Source organism: Cervus elaphus, chromosome 5, assembly GCF_910594005.1.
Source record: "Cervus elaphus chromosome 5, mCerEla1.1, whole genome shotgun sequence".
Taxonomy (NCBI): Eukaryota; Metazoa; Chordata; class Mammalia; order Artiodactyla; family Cervidae; genus Cervus; species Cervus elaphus.
In genome coordinates, this window is record NC_057819.1 from 50,064,181 (window position 1) to 50,083,671 (window position 19,491).

General features: G+C 36.2%; 1 pseudogene; it reads right to left on the reverse strand.

Annotated features, from left to right (window-relative positions):
* Positions 1–17,436, reverse strand: part of LOC122693156 — a 32,820-nt pseudogene extending 15,384 nt beyond the window's left edge.
* Between the last annotated feature and the right edge of the window lie 2,055 nt (positions 17,437–19,491).

Here is a 19,491-nt window from a genome sequence, read left to right on the forward strand (position 1 = left end):
TTGTGTCTAAGAAACATGTTCTACTCTTTTGAGAAACTTTTTTGAATAATTTCTTTGATACTGTACACCTCTCCTTTTCTCTGTTTCATTTTGGAAATACTGTTTTCAAGTAATGGAATACTGACTCTCTAATTTTCTTAACTTCTCTCAACTATTTCTCATGAATTTTTAAAAAATTCCCAACTTTCTAAGAGAGTTCTTCAGTTTTATTTTCCAATCTTTTAAATGAGCTTTTAAAATATCTCTAAATGTATACATACACACACACATTTATTTTTCCCCCAAAAAGTTCTTGTTAGCTCTCTAAACACTCATTTGGCTTCATGGCTTATAGTATCTTCTCTTATCTAAGTATATTAATAAATTACTTGAATTTTTTGTCCCTGAATTTTTTTTGTTTTATTAAAGATCCTTTGAACCTTTTCCTGTCATATATTTTGCTCTCTAACTTACCTGTTAGTGCTTTCCTCAAATTGAAAAGTGTTAAAATTTATGATTAGTGCCCTGAAAGGAGAACTGGAAATTCTCTGGGCATGGATGCAACTTATGTGATGACAGGCTATCAGAGCCTCAAAGAAGACTCTTCTCTCTTCTGAGAGAGTGAAATGTATTTGTGAACATTCTGATGGCCAAGAGAAGAAGGGATCAGGAAATCCCAAGTTTAGTATATGAACTTTCACATCATCTTCTATTTTTAAGTAGTAAATGTCCTTTTAAATGAAAGATAGAAAGGAAATTTCTCTTATTTCCTGTTTATTCAATTTATACCCCAAATTATTAGATATTTCTGTGAAAGTTAATTGTGAAAGTCTTTTAGATAAGCATACTCAACATAAAAATAAAATATAAAGAATATTTGTAGATAAAGATGTTAGGGCATTGGAGACAGAGGACAGAGGAGCCTGGCAGGGTACAGTCCATTAGGGTTGCAAAAAGTCAGACATTACTGAAGCGAATTAGCATGCATGTTCAGACATATGACTAGAGATATAGTATAATGCATAATATGTATAGTATCATATAGAACATACTGAGTCATATTTGACAAAGTGTTCCAATGAGGATCATGATGGAGCACAAGACAATCATAATTCTCCCAGGTATATACTATGTATCATTCTGTTCTATAAAAAATATCATTTTACATCTTAAGTCTGATTCTAGAGAAGAATTAGAATTCCTTTATAATTATATTCATTTGTACCAGGACTCTGTTGTGTGTGGGGAAACGTTGATTTCTTCCTGATAACTAAGGACTGGAATTCTATTCTCTGCTACTACTTCATGTGGTAGTAGGGTATCCTATCAAAGTAGTTCTTTGTGTTCTTTTTTTATTACTCTTCAACAGTGAAATCAAAGATAAATTCTCATGTAAAAAGATTGCCTTCAGTATAATCATTTCAAAATTTTCAGTGAAGATTGAGCTTTCAGGTTTGATTCTCTCATCTCTTTAGATAAAATTCACAGGTATTGTCATAGGATGTATGATGGGTGATAGCAGGAAGAACTGGTGAATTTTAGAAGCTTTTTCAGTATGGGGGATGGTGGTTTATAATGTATATAAATCTTTACAGTGTTCTCCCTTGAACCAGGTGTGGAATATGGCAATCCTACTTTTGTGAAAGTATCAGACCTCATAAAATCACATCTTATAAAATTCAGCAAGTCAGAGTATTTCTGCCTTTTCTAAATTACATGGGAATTTCATACAATGGAGTAATTGAGATAATCCATGTAGCAGTAACTTTTTTTGCTTTCACCAATCAGCTGCAAATCTGTTACTGTAATACTTATTTTCTGAAACTACTAACCTTGATGAAATATACCTGAGCCCTAAAATTTTATAACACAAATGGTGGGATTTTTAGAATGTTTTATTATGTGAGAAAGCCCCTCATGACTGCATGTGGCAGAGGACGACTTTCTCTAGTCTTTCCCGACAAAGCAAATAGGAATTTGACTTCCATTGTGTTCAGTTTTTCAGAAGAGCCCTTACTTTTCATTAACAGATTTGCTCCTTTGCTTTCCCTAAACCAAGCAGAGATATTTTGCTACTTACAGAAAATAACCTAATTTGTTTATCTCATCAGTTAATGCTGAACAGGCTTCCCAAGTGGCTCAGTGGTAAAGAATCCACCTGCCAACGTAGAAGCCACTGAAAACGTGGGGTCGAAGATCCCCTGAAGGAGGAAATGGCAACCTACTCCAGTATTCTTGCTTGGAAAACTCTATGAACAGAGAAGCCTGGTGGGCTACAGTCCATGGGGTCGAAAAGAGTCGGACATGACAGCCACTGAGCATGCATGCATGTACTCAGTGCTTACAGCAAGGGAAGATCCAGGTAGTAGGTGGACAGGCAGTAGTAGGACAAGTGAGTTCACTTCTCAGGAGGCCCAGTTTCAATTGAGACTCTTCTTGTGAAACCTTTGGACTTACATGAGTTGAAGTGAAAGTCACTCAGTCGTGTCCGACTCTTTGCAACCCCATGGACTATACAGTCCGTGGATTTTTCCAGGCCAGAATACTAGAGTGGGTAGCCTTTCCTTTCTCCAAGGGATCTTCCCAACCCAGGGATCGAACCCAGGTCTCCTGCATTACCAGCTGAGCCACAAGGGAAGCACAATAATACTGGAGTGGGTAGCCTATCGCTTCTCCAGCAGATCTTCCCAACCCAGGAATCAAATCAGTGTCTCCTGCATTGCAGGCAGACTCTTTACGAACTGAGCTATCAGGGAAACCCCTTTGGACTTATATATCCATTGCATTTTTTTACTAGGAGTCACTTGGTACAGCTTCTCTGTTGATTTGAAAGGTTAAACTATCTGTGTTTACACTATACTTGTCAAATATTAGTGTATTTACCACATTAAAATTCAGTTTTATCATCCAGGAAGAAGTCTGCTGAAACTTCTTACTATGTATAAAATAGCAACAACAACAACAATAAATATTTTGCTCATAAATGACATTACCAAAAAGCTCATCAGCAGTATGCATAGGAAAATAAGTTAAAAGACACTTAATATTGATTCATATTGCAATAGTTCAGGCAGTGCTACTTAATCGAACTGAAAATTTTTAATACTGGGTTTATTAATACTGATTTTGATACTTTAAGACAAGCTATAAAAAATATTGTACACATTGGCAACAACTTCTCAGAGGAGTAGAGTAAAAATGAATTAATAACCCAGTAAATTAAAGAGTGCATAAATAAGCCAATGCAGTCTACTGTAATATAAATTTTCCAAAAGAGTTAAGCTTGGGGGAAAAAAGTTTGTTCAGTTTTCATCATTTTTTGCCTCACAATTTTGCTGCAGTTTTTTTTTTTCTTTAAGTTTATAAGTGACTATGTTGGCAGTGATATCGAGTCATCAGAATCCTCCCTCAGTGATTACACATTTTCTGTTCATTTTGATATTTAAAGGTTATTACAGAAATGCACCTTTTCCTCTAACCTATAAACAATAAAACCATTTGGTTTTTACATTTAAGTATATTGCGGTGCTCTTACTGAGTAAGCAATGAAATGACATTCTCAGAATAAGAATAGGGGTAGAAGAGGGCACAAATGCCTCAACTAAACAATAAAATATCAGTGAACAGTTTTGGCTTTAAATTACCATCTTCTTGAATGAATATGCTAGTTTCCTCATTTCTCCCACAACAATCTGTTTTTTCGACTTATAGCACACGTCAAGAGTTAAATGGAAGGATTCATTTATCCTAAGTCAAAGTGTGTCTGAGATCTATAATAGATTGTGGTATTTGGAAATACTCTGATTCTCTAAGCAATTTTATATAAACTAAATTTGATTTGCAAAAATGCAAATAAGGTTAATTTAGTTGTTCTCCTTTGTTCATTGTTATTACCATCAAAAAAAATTTATTAAAAATTGTTATTTCACTTAACCTAGTTGTGGTTGCTATCCATAAGCTATAATTAGGTATCATTATTGACTATTAATGACAGACTCTGTGATAGTATTGATAATACACAGTAAATCAGAAATTCTTATTGCAGTTTTTCAATGGCCTATCAATGCAGACAGATTATTTAGACCAAAATACTTATCCTCACATGTGTAAACCAAAGTTATTAATTGTCATGTATTTGTTTTCATTCTTATTTTACATTTAACACAAATAATTCAGCCTCTAATCTATGAGGAATCAGAGTGTTAGGATTCATTTATCTCTCATTTATATATTTTCATATGTAGAAATGCACTTATAAAAACAGAAGTCTAAAATCAGGATGTGATCCTGTAGAGTGAAGTGGTTTTTAAATTAAATCTAATGTTCTACATTACTTCCTTCATTTTGAGATGGCTTTACAAATCCTCTGCCAACACCGTCACATAAGAGAATTTCAGATCAGAGATTTTCAAAATGAGCAAAACAATAATATAAAGAGAAATTTTTCTTCTTGAAAATAACTGAGCTCATGAAAAATAATATGGAATGAGAAATACAAATAAAGTGCAAGGTGGGGAAAAGTTCTTAAATGAACATGAACTCAGAGAGAGGTTGTAATGGGATACATGCTCTGTGAACCCCCAGAGAGAAACAGCAATGTGGAATTACCATTAGTTTTCTGAGAATGTGGAAACTTTATTTCTCATGCCAGGATATGTGAAGTGAAGCCGAGTTCCCAAATGTGAAACTGTCTGGCAGGCAGAGTTTTTTTACAACTGTTGGTTAAATTTCAGCCATTTTGAGATACTGGATGGATTAAAAAAAAAAAAATCCTATTGCAAAAGTATTGATTTGTATTCATTCAAAGTTTGATACTATCCAGAAAAGTTAAATAGAACCAAATAGCTAGATAACTTAGGAAAACACATTTGCTTTTGACAGAAAAACAAACAATAAAACCATTTGGTTTTTACATTTAAGTATATTGCGGTGCTCTTACTGAGTAAGCAATGAAATGACATTCTCAGAATAAGAATAGGGGTAGAAGAGGGCACAAATGCCTCAACTAAACAATAAAATATCAGTGAACAGTTTTGGCTTTAAATTACCATCTTCTTGAATGAATATGCTAGTTTCCTCATTTCTCCCACAACAATCTGTTTTTTCTATCATTCTATAAAAATGAAAATATTTTCAAATAAGGTGAAACATTACTCTCATAGAAATGTAATCTTCAGGTTCCCCTATAGAAGTTGAGTGTGGAACAGTGTTTTAAAATAATACCATGTTCATGTGGTCATTCCATTTTTATGTTTTAAAAAGCATTATATTAATTACAATGATATTTTAAATATTTTAAATCATTCTTATTTTATATATTTTATCCAGTTTGCCTTCATTTCTATTTTTAGCATTAAAGTTTTAAATATAATAATAATATTTTTAAAAAATGATTATCAGTATGGAATCTATGCTAATGAATAATAGAAGACTGCATTCACAATTAATGAGCAAAACAAGATGCACAGAAGGTTTAGAAAATATAGAATAGTTTAATCTTGAATGTATTTATTCATTATGTCTATAATTTTATTTTAACATCCATATTTGATCTTTAGGATGACAAAACTCACAGCTCGTATAGCTGGCACAATTGAGCATTTATGCAGTTAATAGTCTCATACTCTCAGAAGTCACACATCACATATTCAAGAAACAGAAAGTTGGATTTTCCCCAAAACATGGAAACTCTTATGAAATAGACATAGAGAAACAAATTTTCATGGTTACTTAGATACCTGGAATTCTCTCACCTTTGGAAATTTGCTGAGATCCTTTCCCATTTGTAACTTTAACTCATTCAGGCGCTGTTACTGCTTTTAACTTTTTGTGAGATGTTTCTATTTATTTATTTTATTTTTTCTTCTTTATGTCCTCATTTACCTCCATGTCTGAACTTCCTTCCTTCCTTTCTTTTTTAAAATTCTCATTTAGGGAACCAATCATTTGAAAATCAGCACTCTGCTCTGTGAACCTCGTCTTTGAAGTTCCCCTCAGTGGTAGATACATACTCCTTGGACTTAACAGTTTTTTACCCATGGGCACTTGAATGTATTGCTGACCTTGACTGCCATCCCAGAGGCCCTGCCCTACATACAGTATCCTTGGGTTCCTGTCTCTGGACTTTCCCAGTGCCATCCTTTATCTGCCATTCAAACTTAGATTTTCAAGATTCACCTCCCTGATATCGTTAGCTAGTCTCATCTCCAGATTAAATATGTAACACAAAAAAGAAAGACTTCCACAACATTCCTTAAACCTATGCAGCACAAATGATAACATTGCTTTTAAAATCTTTTTTCTCTCTTGTTAACCAATGAAACTCACATGAGAGCTTGTATGTCAGTGATAACATCTGCAATTATATTATTTGGGAATTCTTAGAGATCTGAGCTCTTTTTACAAAATTGATCTTCAATATTAAAAGCCTCCCTGAATAATATACACTATCTTTATAAAATATACTGAGCTTATGATATACATATCATAAGCCTCTCCAGTTTGTGAGTAAACTAGTCATGTTAACTTCTATCTTCAAATTGTGCTGATCTCTGAACTCCACTGCAGAGCTCCAGGAAACCCAGTGAATTACAGTGAACTCCCTCCTAAATACTTGCAAGGGTCCAACATGTAACTTTATTATCCATAGTCTTGGCTAGTTTATGGCTTAGTTTTGCTGCTGCTCCACTGGGACAGCTCAAGCCTGCCCAGTGTACCAAGGTGTTGCTTAGAAATGGCAATTCTACTCCTATCTTTTTTACCTTCACTGCAGTTACTATTGCAGTTGGAATTCCACTTCATCATTCTTCTGAACTGAAAGAAAAGTGTCATTATCCATGACGGGCATAGGAAGAAGATCTCTTAATAAGGCTCTTTGAGACTCAGAAATTTTCAGTACTGACTTTTGCCCTTTCCGTTATGGCCAGCTAATGCATCTTTCAGAGCCTGGACTTTAATACACAGTCCTGATAGAGATTTTACCATGAAAACTCTATCTGGTTACCATTGTCAGAGTTCTCACTGCCATTATTATTGTTGCCATTTTAGATATAATGAGAGATCTTCTGATATTGCAGTTGAGGACACAACCTAGGCTAGAAGTTTATAGCATGAACCTACTTTATGCCTTCTTTTTACTGCTCTCCATTGCATTCAGCGTTGTTTATTTCATTTGTCCAATGTTCATAATTACTGTCTATGGGAGGGGTAGTCCAATGGAAAGTGTGCTATCATTACTGGAAGAGGATTCTATATTGTGTTTTGGATCTTCCTTCCCATTATGCTGTCATGCACATTCAGTAGGTTGTGCCATATTTAAGTTTATTGTGAGAAAATTCCTTTAGATTTAATACTTTTATATAGATCCAAGATTTATTTTCAATGTGTTTACATGAAGCAGTATCAATCATTTTTTACCTTTACATCTTTTTTTCCTGTTCAGTGTATTCTTATATCTTATTAATTTTCACACTAGCTCTATTATTCTCCTATTAAGAGCTGTCCATTTTTTCCTGTCATAATTCTTAATACATAGAGCATAAAAGAAGCAGGCATACAAGGGTATGGAATGACTGCATAGAACCACAATCCTAGTATGTTTTCCACCATCTACTTCCGACTCTGTAAGATAATTGGCTTTAGTTCACATCAAATCCTTTTGAGATATGAATGAAATAAATACCAAGAATACACTCTTACTTTTTCCGTTTCTAACTTTCTTTTTGAAAAATTAAATGTTTTAGGCTTTCTATTATTTTATCCAGCTTAAAAATTCTGTAACTTTATCTTCTGGCTTATTTTCTCCAAGTTTTTCTGCCCAATTTTAATATCATGCTTCATTTTTCTTTTCTTCCTTAGCTCATTTCCTCTACTTCCTTCAGGCTACCACCAGACCATGACTGAGTATGTCAGGGGTCCTAAAGGTGGACCATTTCTGCCCAATATGTCACTCCTTTAATGAGAACTCATTCTCAGAATCTCTCCATCAACTTTCTCAGAGCAGTTCTACAACATGAACTCTTCCTATCTCATCCTGTTTCTCCCTGCTCTTTCTTCATAGATGTCAGACCAGCCAGCATGTTGTAAAGGCTCTTTCTACCACTCTTAAGCCCTTCTCCTTTACTTTAATGGTCATTTACCATAATAAATCTCATTTGTGTCTAATTATATATAAATATCTTCTTCTGAGATGACATGACAGAATTATACTGAGAATAGTCCAAGAAAAGAAGAATAAAAATGGATTTGGGGTCTGGCTCACTTGTTGCCTGGCTGGTAAAGAGAACCCAACCTTAAAGGGAAAAACCAATGGAACAAAAACTGGTGACCCATTGCTTACTCTTTCTCTGGTGGTGTCTTAAGAAGATTCCCTAATGGAAGGGAATACCACTTTTGGTGTGGTAATCCAGTAATTTGAATGATGGCTATGCGGGGTGGGACTGGGGTTGGGGCAGTGCTATAAGGAAAATGGGTTTATTTGGTTATTTCTTAGTTACATTGATGTAATGCAGAGGGAAAATATGGTGGACTATGAAAGTTAATTTGACCATGTATAGTATGGACAGTAAGAGTAAGATTGCTTCATTTTTGCATCCCCTACACACACACACACACACACACACACACACACACACACACACACACACAAACACACACACACACACTGAGCCTAATGGCTGGAAAGCCTCAAAGAATTCTAAAGGCAGCACACTGCACTCTTGGAATTACTGTTAATTTGACCATGTATAGTATGGACAGTAAGAGTAAGATTGCTTCATTTTTGCATCCCCTATACACACACACACACACACACACACACACACACACACTCTGAGCCTAATGGCTGGAAAGCCTCAAAGAATTCTAAAGGCAGCACACTGCACTCTTGGAATTACTGTTAATTTGACCATGTATAGTATGGACAGTAAGAGTAAGATTGCTTCATTTTTGCATCCCCTATACACACACACACACACACACACACACACACACACTCACTCTGAGCCTAATGGCTGGAAAGCCTCAAAGAATTCTAAAGGCAGCACACTGCACTCTTGGAATTACTGTTAATTTGACCATGTATAGTATGGACAGTAAGAGTAAGATTGCTTCATTTTTGCATCCCCTACACACACACACACACACACACACACACACACACACTCTGAGCCTAATGGCTGGAAAGCCTCAAAGAATTCTAAAGGCAGCACACTGCACTCTTGGAATTACTGTTTTGGCCCTTATACTTGGAGGCTCAGAAGACTGTTAGGCTTGAGTGGGTTTCTGAAAAAAAGGAAAGAAAAAGAAAAAAGGCTTCACAGCAGGTCCTGGCTGTAATGCAAGCAGCCTGTGGCTTGGATCACAGTATCTGGCAGACTTTATGGAGTTAGAGATTTCAGTGATGAAAAGATACAAGTATTTTCAAGAGTCAATGAGAATCATAATGCAGTTCCTTGAGGCTTGAGTGCAAGGCCATGTGATCTGCATTAGAAAATTATATATTTTTCAGGAAACAGCTCTTGGGATGCTATTGAGCCCTGGTAGAAAATGAAGGCTGTCTATGGGGCTGCAAATGAACATGCATCCAGACATACCCATTATGGCAGGGCTTATCAGACAGGTTCAGTCACACAGTCCAACAGGGCCAGCAGCAGTTCATTACTAGCTCAGGTTTAAATGGGACATCAAGGATCAATCTGAGAAGGATAAGTGGGCATGAATGAGCAGATAGCAGGTAGCCCAGATCTCCATACCACCCACTCTGACTATATCCATACTCAACCTTCACCTGTACCTGTGACCATATGGACTATACCTATGACTAGCTGAAAAAGAAGAGGAAAATCCTACCTGCTTAATGGGTGGATTATTCTTGTGTGTGGATACAAGCAAAACTAGATGGTGTCTGCATTACAACAATTTTCTGGGAATGAGTTGGAAGACAGAGAACAGGAAAAATCTTCTAGTAGGCAAATCTGCAAGTGATTCACCTGTCATACTTCCACTGGAAGCAGAAGTAGCCCTAGGCAAGACTATATGCAGATCTTTGTACAATGGTAATGATCTGATTAGTTGGTCAAAGTCCTGAAAGGAAAAAACTGTAAAATTGAATGAGGAAATCTGCCACCGAGACAAGTTGTTTGATGGATGGATATAGGCGCAAAGTGGGAACATTTTTGTATCACGTGTTAACACCTACCAGAGTATAACACTCAGAGAAGAGGTTGAAAAACCAAGGAGAAAAATGACTTAGTCAATAGACATTAGGTAGATTTTGTTAATGGTCAACTGCCAAACTGGCTCAGTGGGCCCCTGTACAGAGCAGACATGGTGTCAGAAGTGGAGACTACACCAAACAATATATTCTCAGGCCAATATGACCACTGTCCCCTCTGAATTTCCTACCTGCCAGTGAAAGAGATCAAAATAGAGCTCCGAATAAGTTATGAGTTTTCAAGGAAACCAACTGGCCACCTGGTGGAAAGTTGCTTGCGTTGGACCCCTCCTATCTTGGAAGTACAGATCTCATATTCTTGCCTGCAGAGCCCCATCCAGCACCGCAAACTGGGGGATTGATGGAATGTGTGATCTCTGAGTGTTGAAACCTGTAGAGTAGTGTTTTTTGTTTTTTTGTGTGTGTTTTTTTTTCACATTTTCTTAGCCTCTTTCTTGCAAGCTTTAAAATTCAGCAAATGCTGATAAAATGCAAACAGTAACAACAATATCAAGTTCACTTCCCTGAGCCTACCTCCTCTCTAGATCTTGCCCTGTATTGGCAGCCTTGAACACAGATTTTGTCTGTCCAGCCATTTGGTATCTCCAGTTGTTCTTCTGGATTCTCTGTTGCCTTCCTAGGGCCCTTTGACTGTGTTTTCTTTTCACACAAAGGCAAAGATTGGCAAATGTCCTAAGAAGAAGAGCAACATGAAGGATGATGACTAATTTCTCCATGGTTTCCTTGTCTGTGGAATCTTAGCTTCTCTTGGCATGGTTGTCTTCAGTTCAGTTTAGTTCAGTTGCTCAGTTGTGTCCAACTCTGCGACCCCATGGACCAGAGCACACCAGGCCTCCCTGTCCACCACCAACTCCCAGAGTTTACCCAACCTCATGTCCATTGAGGGAATGATGTCATCCAACCATCTCATCCTCGGTCGTCCCCATCTCCTGCTTTTAATCTTTCCCAGCATCAGGGTATTTTCAAATGAGTCAGTTCTTTGCATCACGTGGCTAAAGTATTGGAGTTTCAGCTTCAATATCAGTCCTTCCAATGAACATTCAGGACTGATTTCCTTAAGGATGGACTGGTTTGATCTCCTTGCAGTCCAAGGGACTCAAGAGTCTTCTCCAACACCACAGTTCAAAAGCATTAATTCTTTGGCGCTCAGCTCTCACATCCATACATGACTACTGGAAAAACCATAGCCTTGACTAGACAGACCTTTGTTGGCAAAGTAATGTCTCTGCTTTTTAATATGTTGTCTAGGTTGGTCATAACTTTCCTTCCAAGGAGTAAGTGTCTTTTAATTTCATGGCTGCAATCATCATTGACAGTGATTTTGGAGCCCAGAAAAATAAAGTCTGCCACTGTTTCCACTGTTTCCCCATCTATTTGGCATGAAGTGATGGGACCGGATGCCATAATCTTAGTTTTCTGAATGTTGAGCTTTAAGCCAACTTTTTCATTCTCCTTTTTCACTTTCATCAAGAGGCTCTTTAGTTCTTCTTCACTTTCTGCCATATAAGGGTGGTGTCATCTGCATATCTGAAGTTATTGATATTTCTCTCGGCAATCTTGATTCCAGCTTGTGCTTCCTCCAGCCCAGTGTTTCTCATGATGTACTATGCATATAAGTTAAATAAGGAGGGTGACAATATACAGCCTTGATGTACTCCTTTTCCTGTTTGGAACCAGTCTGTTGGTCCATGTCCAGTTCTAACTGTTGCTTCCTGACCTGCATACAGATTTCTCAGGAGACAGGTAAAGTGGTCTGGTATTCCCATCTCTTTCAGAATTTTCCACAGTTTGTTTTATTTCACACAGTCAAAGGCTTTGGCATAGTCAATAAAGCAGAAGTAGATGTTTTTCTGGAACTCTCTTGCTTTTTTGATGATGCAGTGGATGTTGGCAATTTGATCTCTGGTTCCTCTGCCTTTTCTAAAACCAGCTTGAACATCTGGAAGTTCACGGTTCACGTGTTGCTGAAGCCTGGCTTGGAGAATTTTGAGCATTTCTTTACTAGTGTGTGAGATGAGTGCAATTGTGTGGTAGTTTGAGTATTCTTTGGCATTGCCTTTCTTTGGGATTGGAATGAAAACTGACCTTTTCCAGTCCTGTGGCCACTGCTGTTTTCCAAATTTGCTGGCGTATTGGTATAGCACTTTCATAGCATCATCTTTTAGAATTTGAAATAGCTTAACTGGAATTTGATCCCCTGCACTAGCTTTGTTAGTAGTGATGCTTCCTAAGGCCCGCTTGACTTTGCATTCCAGGGTGTCTGTCTCTAGGTGAGTGATCATACCATCATGATTATCTGGGTCATGAAGATCTTTGTGTACAGTTTTTCTGTGTATTTTGCCACCTCTTCTTGATATACTCTGCTTCTGTTGGGTCCATACCATCTCTGTCCTTTATTGTGCCTATCTTTGTATGAAATGTTCCCTTGTTATTTCTAATTTTCTTGAAGAGATCTCTAGTCGTTCCCATTCTGATGTTTTCCTCTATTTCTTTGCACTGATCACTGAAGAAGGCTTTCTTATCTCTCTTTGCTGTTCCTTGGAACTCTGAATTCAAATGGGTATATCTTTTGTTTTCTCCTCTGCTTTTCACTTTTCTTTTCACAGCTATTTGTAAGGCCTCCTCAGACAGCCATTTTGCTTTTTGCATATCTTTTTCTTGAGGATGGTCTTGATCCCTATCTCCTATGCAATATCACTAACCTCCATCCATAGTTCATCAGGCACTCTTTCTATCAGATCTAGTCCCTTAAGTCTATTTCTCACTTCCACTGTATAATTGTAAGGGATTTGATTTAGGTCACATTGAATGATCTAGTGGTTTTCCCTACTTTCTGCAATTTAAATTGGAATGGTTGTCTTGGCATCTTCCAAAACTTTTCAAACAGGATATTGTGGTACTTTACTCAGACTTTCTAGGTTTCCACAGGGCTGGACATTTTAGTGCCACAAGATACTTCTTCCTAGCTGGAAGTAGGAGTTATTTTTATAATATACCAATATCAGTATTCAATTATTTATTAAATATTTCTTTTAATCATTATACTTTTATACTTCTGTAAATGGGAAACCAATATCACCTGAAATTAACACAAAGTAATATGAAAAAATAGTCAGTAATTAACAAATTTCAGCTTATGGCATATGATAGAAAATAAGTTTTTGAGATACTTTACGTGAATAAATGTTATCTCATTATAGTCTAACACCCTCAAAGGTAGATATGAACATATATGAGTAAAACTGAAGCACAAAGAGGTTGAGAAACTTACCTGGGGTCATCAAGCTAGTAAGTAGTAAAGCCAGCAATTGGATAAGGATTGTCTGCCTTCAAAGTACAAAGACTTAACAGCTATATTTTATTACAATAGTGAAAATATTTCAGTAGTATTAAATTTTAGTTAAATTCTAAGCATACTGGCAACAAACTGATTTTTCTCCTTCATGAATTAAAGGTTGAAAGAAAATTGATAAAGAAATAGTTACATGATTCAATGCTACTTTGTTCTCTGCCTTTCTCCCAGTTAAAACCATCTTATGTATACATTCTGAACTTTGGAAAACACTGTTCTAACCAGTAAGTTTTAGCAAAAATGGTTGTACCATTTGATTTTTCTAAGTAAATAGAGGGATGGGTATGCTTTGTCTAGAATATTATTGTTAAAGTTCTAAAATGTTTTCTCATAAAATTTCTATTAGGAAGCTTCAGATGAATTTATTATGTGCTGAAAACTATAGAACATTGACTTTATGCTGTAAAAAATCTTTAAGGTTATTTGGTCCAAATGAACAAATTCTGATCTTTGTGGTTTTTGGAATGATGAGGATTGCCAATACAAGAAAATCTAAACAAATAAATTTTAAATGTATCTGAATCATTGTGGCAAACCAGTAAAAAAAAAAAAAAAAGAAGTTTTAAAAAAATATATTTATTGTAGTTGAATTCTCTAGGTTGTCTATAGTAATCAAATTAATTAGATAATTTATGAGATTTTCCTAATTTTTTTCAGTGCCCCTTTATCCCCTCAAAAAACTGCTGTAAGACCGTATTGGTTGATGCTGATTAAGAACACCAGTTAGTTAATATTTCTTTATGACAAACATCTGACACATCAATTAGTTTTTTTATTCATTTTAAGTGAAAACAAATGATTGAAACTCTTTTGATTTGAAATAAACTTTCTTATCATTTATTTTCTTAATTTCTGCTACTCCAAAAAAAATTCTTTAACCAGACATATCAAGTAACTATAACTTATCCCTGTTTCTTTTTCACTTAGAGGCACTGTTTTTAACCAGCTGTACACAGAAGGGTTTGAAAAAATTAAAATATCATTGAGTAAGTTTTGGATAAAATGCTGTAGAAGTATCATGTACTTTGCAGTCTTGGGGCTGATATTTTGGATTGTTCAGTTAATGGGAAATATCTGACATATAACTTAATTCCTAAAGTCAGGCCTGCTGTTAAACAAGACAGCAAGATCATTTTTACTTCCTGTTAGCAAAAGGCTGCCTTAATTTTCCAACCTTAAGTAAATATCTCAACAATAATCTCACTTCTGAATTTTAATTTTGAGATACATAGATGATTGAATGATATTAGATACATGGATAGATAAAGCACTGGAGCCTTGCTGTGAGATTGATGCCTAATGGCACAGTGCTTTTTCCCCTCAGGGACAGTGTATTATTTAATGAGAACTGAGTTGAAATCATTAAGTAAAAATAATTGCAGCAAAATCCAGAATTTGTAAGAGATTTACCTTTCTTTTGTAAGATGAGAGCATGGCAACTGTAAAAAGGAAGGTGGGAAAAAAGATGCATCATCAACTGTCTCACCTATTAGAAAAAAATACAGTTGCCTATACCTGGGAGATATTACAGATCTGGTTCCAGACTACCGCAGTAGAGGGAGTGTCTCATAACATAAAGTGAGTCACAGTTTTTTTTGTTTGTTTGTTTCCCAGTGCGTGCAAAAGTAATGTTTATATTATGCCATAGTCTATTGTGTGAAATAGCATTATGTCTAAAACAATGTACATGGCTTAATGAAAAGACACTTTATTACTAAAAAAATGCCAACTATCATCTGAGTCTTCAGCTTTGCTTGTGTTAATGGCTGCTGACTAATTAGGGTGGCGTTTGCTGACAGGGTAGCTGCAGCAATTTATTAAAACAAGACAACAGTGAAATTTGCCACATCAATTGACCTTCCTTTTTTACATAGTATTTCTCTCTAGCATGCAATGCTGTTGAGTAGCATTTTATTTACAATAGAACTTATAAAATTGGAGTCAGCCCTCTCAAACCCTGCCACTGTTTTATCAACCAAGTATATATAATATTCTAAATCCCTTGTTTTCATTTCAACAGTCTTCAGAGCATCTTCTTCAGGAGTAGTTGCCATCTCAAGAAACCACTTTCTTTGTTCATCTGCTAAGGTTTTATCATGAGATGGCAGCAATTCAGTCATATCTTCAGGCTCCACTTCTAATTCTAATTCTCTTGCTGTTCCTACCACATCTGCAGTTACTTCTTCCACTGAAGTCTTGAGCTCCTTCAAGACATCCATGAGGCTTAGAATCAACTTCTTCCAGACTCCTGTGTACATTGATACTTCGAATTTTTCCATGAATCATGAATGTTCTTAGTGGCATCTAGAATACTGAATTCTTCCCAGAGGGTTGTTGATTGACTTTGCCCATCAGAAAATCACTATGTATAGCAGCAATTGTCTTACAAATTTATTTCTTAAATAATAAGACTTGAACGTCAAAACTACTCCTTGATTCATGGGTTGAAGAAAAGATGTTGTGTTAGTTAGCAGGCATGAAAGCAATATTAATCTTATTGTACATCTTTACCAGAGATTTTGAGTAACCAGGTGCACTCTCAGTGAGCAGCTGTATTTGAAGGAAATATATATATTTTTTATCATTAAGTCCTATCAGTGGGCTTAAAATGTTCAGTAGACCATGCAAACAGATTGCTGTCATTTAGGCTTTGTTGCTCTGTGAAATGTGAAACCCCCTCCTGAGGAGAGAAAACATAACACCGCCATTTTGAGTAAAACCCCCTCCCGAGGAGAGAAAACGAAACTTTAAGACAAAGAAACTCAACGAGCCAATCAGGGGAGGACAGGAAGTCCCTCACCCCGCCTTACTCTAACCTACCAATCAGTAGCTAACAAGACACCCTTAGTTGAAGAATTAACCAACCCCCTTAAGCTTCCCGTCCCGCTTCCCCTGCTGCACAGTATGAATTAACCAATCCCCTTAAGCTTCCCTTCCCGCTTCCCCTGCTATACAGTATAAAAAAGATTCACCGCTTTCACTCGGGGCTCCTTCCCCATTGTGTGAAGAGAGTCCCTTCCTGTTCGAGCTTGCAATAAAGTTCCTCACTGTTTTTGCATCGATCCGCGGCTCATGTGGTGTTTGGTGGAATTCCGCAGGATACAACAGCTCCATTTAAAGAAGACAGGCAGAGTAGGGTTAGCATAATTCTTAAGGATTCTGAGATATTTGGAATGGTAAAGGAACAATGAGAAGTCATCAACTTCATGAACCCCTAACAAGAGAGCCAGCCTGTCGTTTGATTTGAAGCCAGGCATTGGCTTCTCTTTAGTTACAAAAGTCCAAGATGAAATCTCCTTCCAATAGGAGTTTCACTTGCATCAAAAATCTGTTGTTTAGTGTAGCCACTTTCATTAATTATCTTAGTTAGATCTGGATAATTAGCTGCTACTTCTACATCAGCATTTGCTACTCCACCTTGCTCTTTGATGTTATGGAGATGGTCTCTGTTCTTAAATCAGTCTCTACTAGCGTTAAACTTTACTTCTGCAGCTTCATCACCTCTCTCAGGCTTTGTAGGGTTGAAGAGAGTTAGGGCCTTGCTCTGGATTACGCTTTGGCTGAAGGAATGTTGTGACTGGTTTGGCCTTGTCTTCTAGCCGCTCACAATTTCTCCATATCAGCGACAAGGCTGTTTCGCCTTATTATTCATGTTATCACTAGAGTAGCACTTTTTTCTTCAAGAACTTTTCCTTTGCACTCACAGCTTTGCTGTTTGGTGCAAGAGGCTTAGCTTTCTTCCTATGTTGGCTTTAGACATACCTTTCTCACTAAACCTCATCATCTCTAGCTTTTGATTTAAAGCAAGAGACATGTGACTCTTCCTTTCACTTGAACATGTACAATCCTTTGTAGGCTTACTAACTGACATACTTTGAATATTCTTGTGACTCAGGGGATAGGGGGCCCCAAGGAGAGGGAGAGATACAGGGGAATGGCTGGTCAGTGTAGCAGTCAGAATATACACAATATTTATGAATTATGTCTAATATTGGCTCATTTTGTGATGTGCTAAATTAGTTATGACAGTAACATCAAAGGTCACTGATCACAGATCATCACAAAATATATAAAAATAATAATAATGAAAAAGTTTGAAATACCATCAGAATTACCAAAATGTAATTTCAGAGTCATGAAGTGAGCAAATGCTGTTGGGAAAATGGCACTGATAGACTGGCATGAATCAAGGTTGCCACAAACCTTCAGTTTGTAAATAGCACAATAGCGATGAAGCACAAGAAAATGAGATAGGCCTGTACATATAGAGATTGAAAACCTGGAGACTGATTTCCTTAAAACTACCTCTGCACATATACCAATTGGAAAAATCTCCTGACCCTCCCAAGGGTGTTCATATCCCAGTTGATGATTGTTATTGTATTTTGTATAATTTGTTTATACTTCAAGTCTTTTGAGTCGTTTATATAATTTACCTAATTTGAAAATCTTAAACACTGCATCCTAGCATCGGGTATTATTTTTCATTTTGAATTTAAAGTTGACTGTATTTTCAGTTGCCCTGAAAACATCATCAGGTTTAGGACAACATGGAAGACATGTATTTATGTAAGAAACCTATCAGATGTCAGCAGACCCATTCTCCCAGGACATATGGCCATTATTTTCATTGTCTTTTTCAGTTTTAAATATTTCCTTAGTGTAGTTAATATGATATATCAGATACATTCAGATCTGTCTGTAGAATAATAGAATAAGTTATAACCTAGCATCACTCCAAATTTGCTAAATGATTCATTTTATTTCATTTAATAGAACAAGACAAGAGGAGACATAGGCAAGTGGTGTTTTGAATATCACTACACATGTCCAGGAATAGATTTTTAAATGCATAGCAAGCAGCCTTTTATAATTTTTCTTTAAAAATCCCAAGCGAACAGATTTTAATTGGAGTGTTTAATATATAACAGGTTTTTATCTGAAGAGGGCATTCAGTTTGACTCACAATAGGAGGAAAACATTCTGGATCCATGTTCCCACTTGGGATAGGACTCCTGTATTGTTTCTAAAGTCCCAATAGATCTTTGAGAGAGGTTACTAAAAATGGGGTTAAATGGTAATGGAGAAAATAAGAGACAGAAAATTTTTAAAAGCCATGAGCAGCTGAGTCCCAGGTATATGATGTTACAGCTAGGATCACAGTTTTTAACAAAGGAAAAGCTTTCGTGCCATAGAGAATAACAATAGCAATGTTCAAAGGCCCCTTAAAATGAAGTAGAATTTTTTTTTGACTCTGGTTTTAACAAGGAAATGTTATAGAAATTTAAGAAGTAGAAGTTAAGCTCATTCCCTCAAACAGGTTTCAGGTGTATTGAATCCTATTTCATTGTTGCTGACTAGTTTCAGTTTGGCTTTGAATAATTCATTTCTAGATTTTTTTTTTTCTTCAGGAAGCAGACTCGGTAAAGAAGTCTGTCCTCTTCCATTGCTGACTCATCATATTCCTTCTTCCTTCCCACCTGACAAGTACATTTCTAATTGAAATGCATAGTAACATTTGCCTGTTCAGGAAAAGAAATGGAGAAAAATAGTTTATAGTTAATCTTATTTTAGTTTGACTGCTTACCTTCAAAATTAAATCCTCTTAAAGTCCTGAATAAAGAAAAAAGAATAAGGTCACATTTGTCAAGCAACATACATTGTAGACTTATTTATAGCAAAAATAGATTATTATTTCTAAAATAAATGCTTTCTATAATAACACACTTTGTTTTATATCCCAGATGAGTGGGTGAAAGAGCAATGCATTCTGTATAGAATGCTAAGAAAACCACATCAGTCATGCTGTACTATTAAGGAAACTCATATACTTCTTCATTATTTATAATGTGAAAATTGAAAAGTTGGAACAAATTTATGAAAACTCATTGCCAAGTACAGACTTTGGAGTTTTCAGTATTGTTCA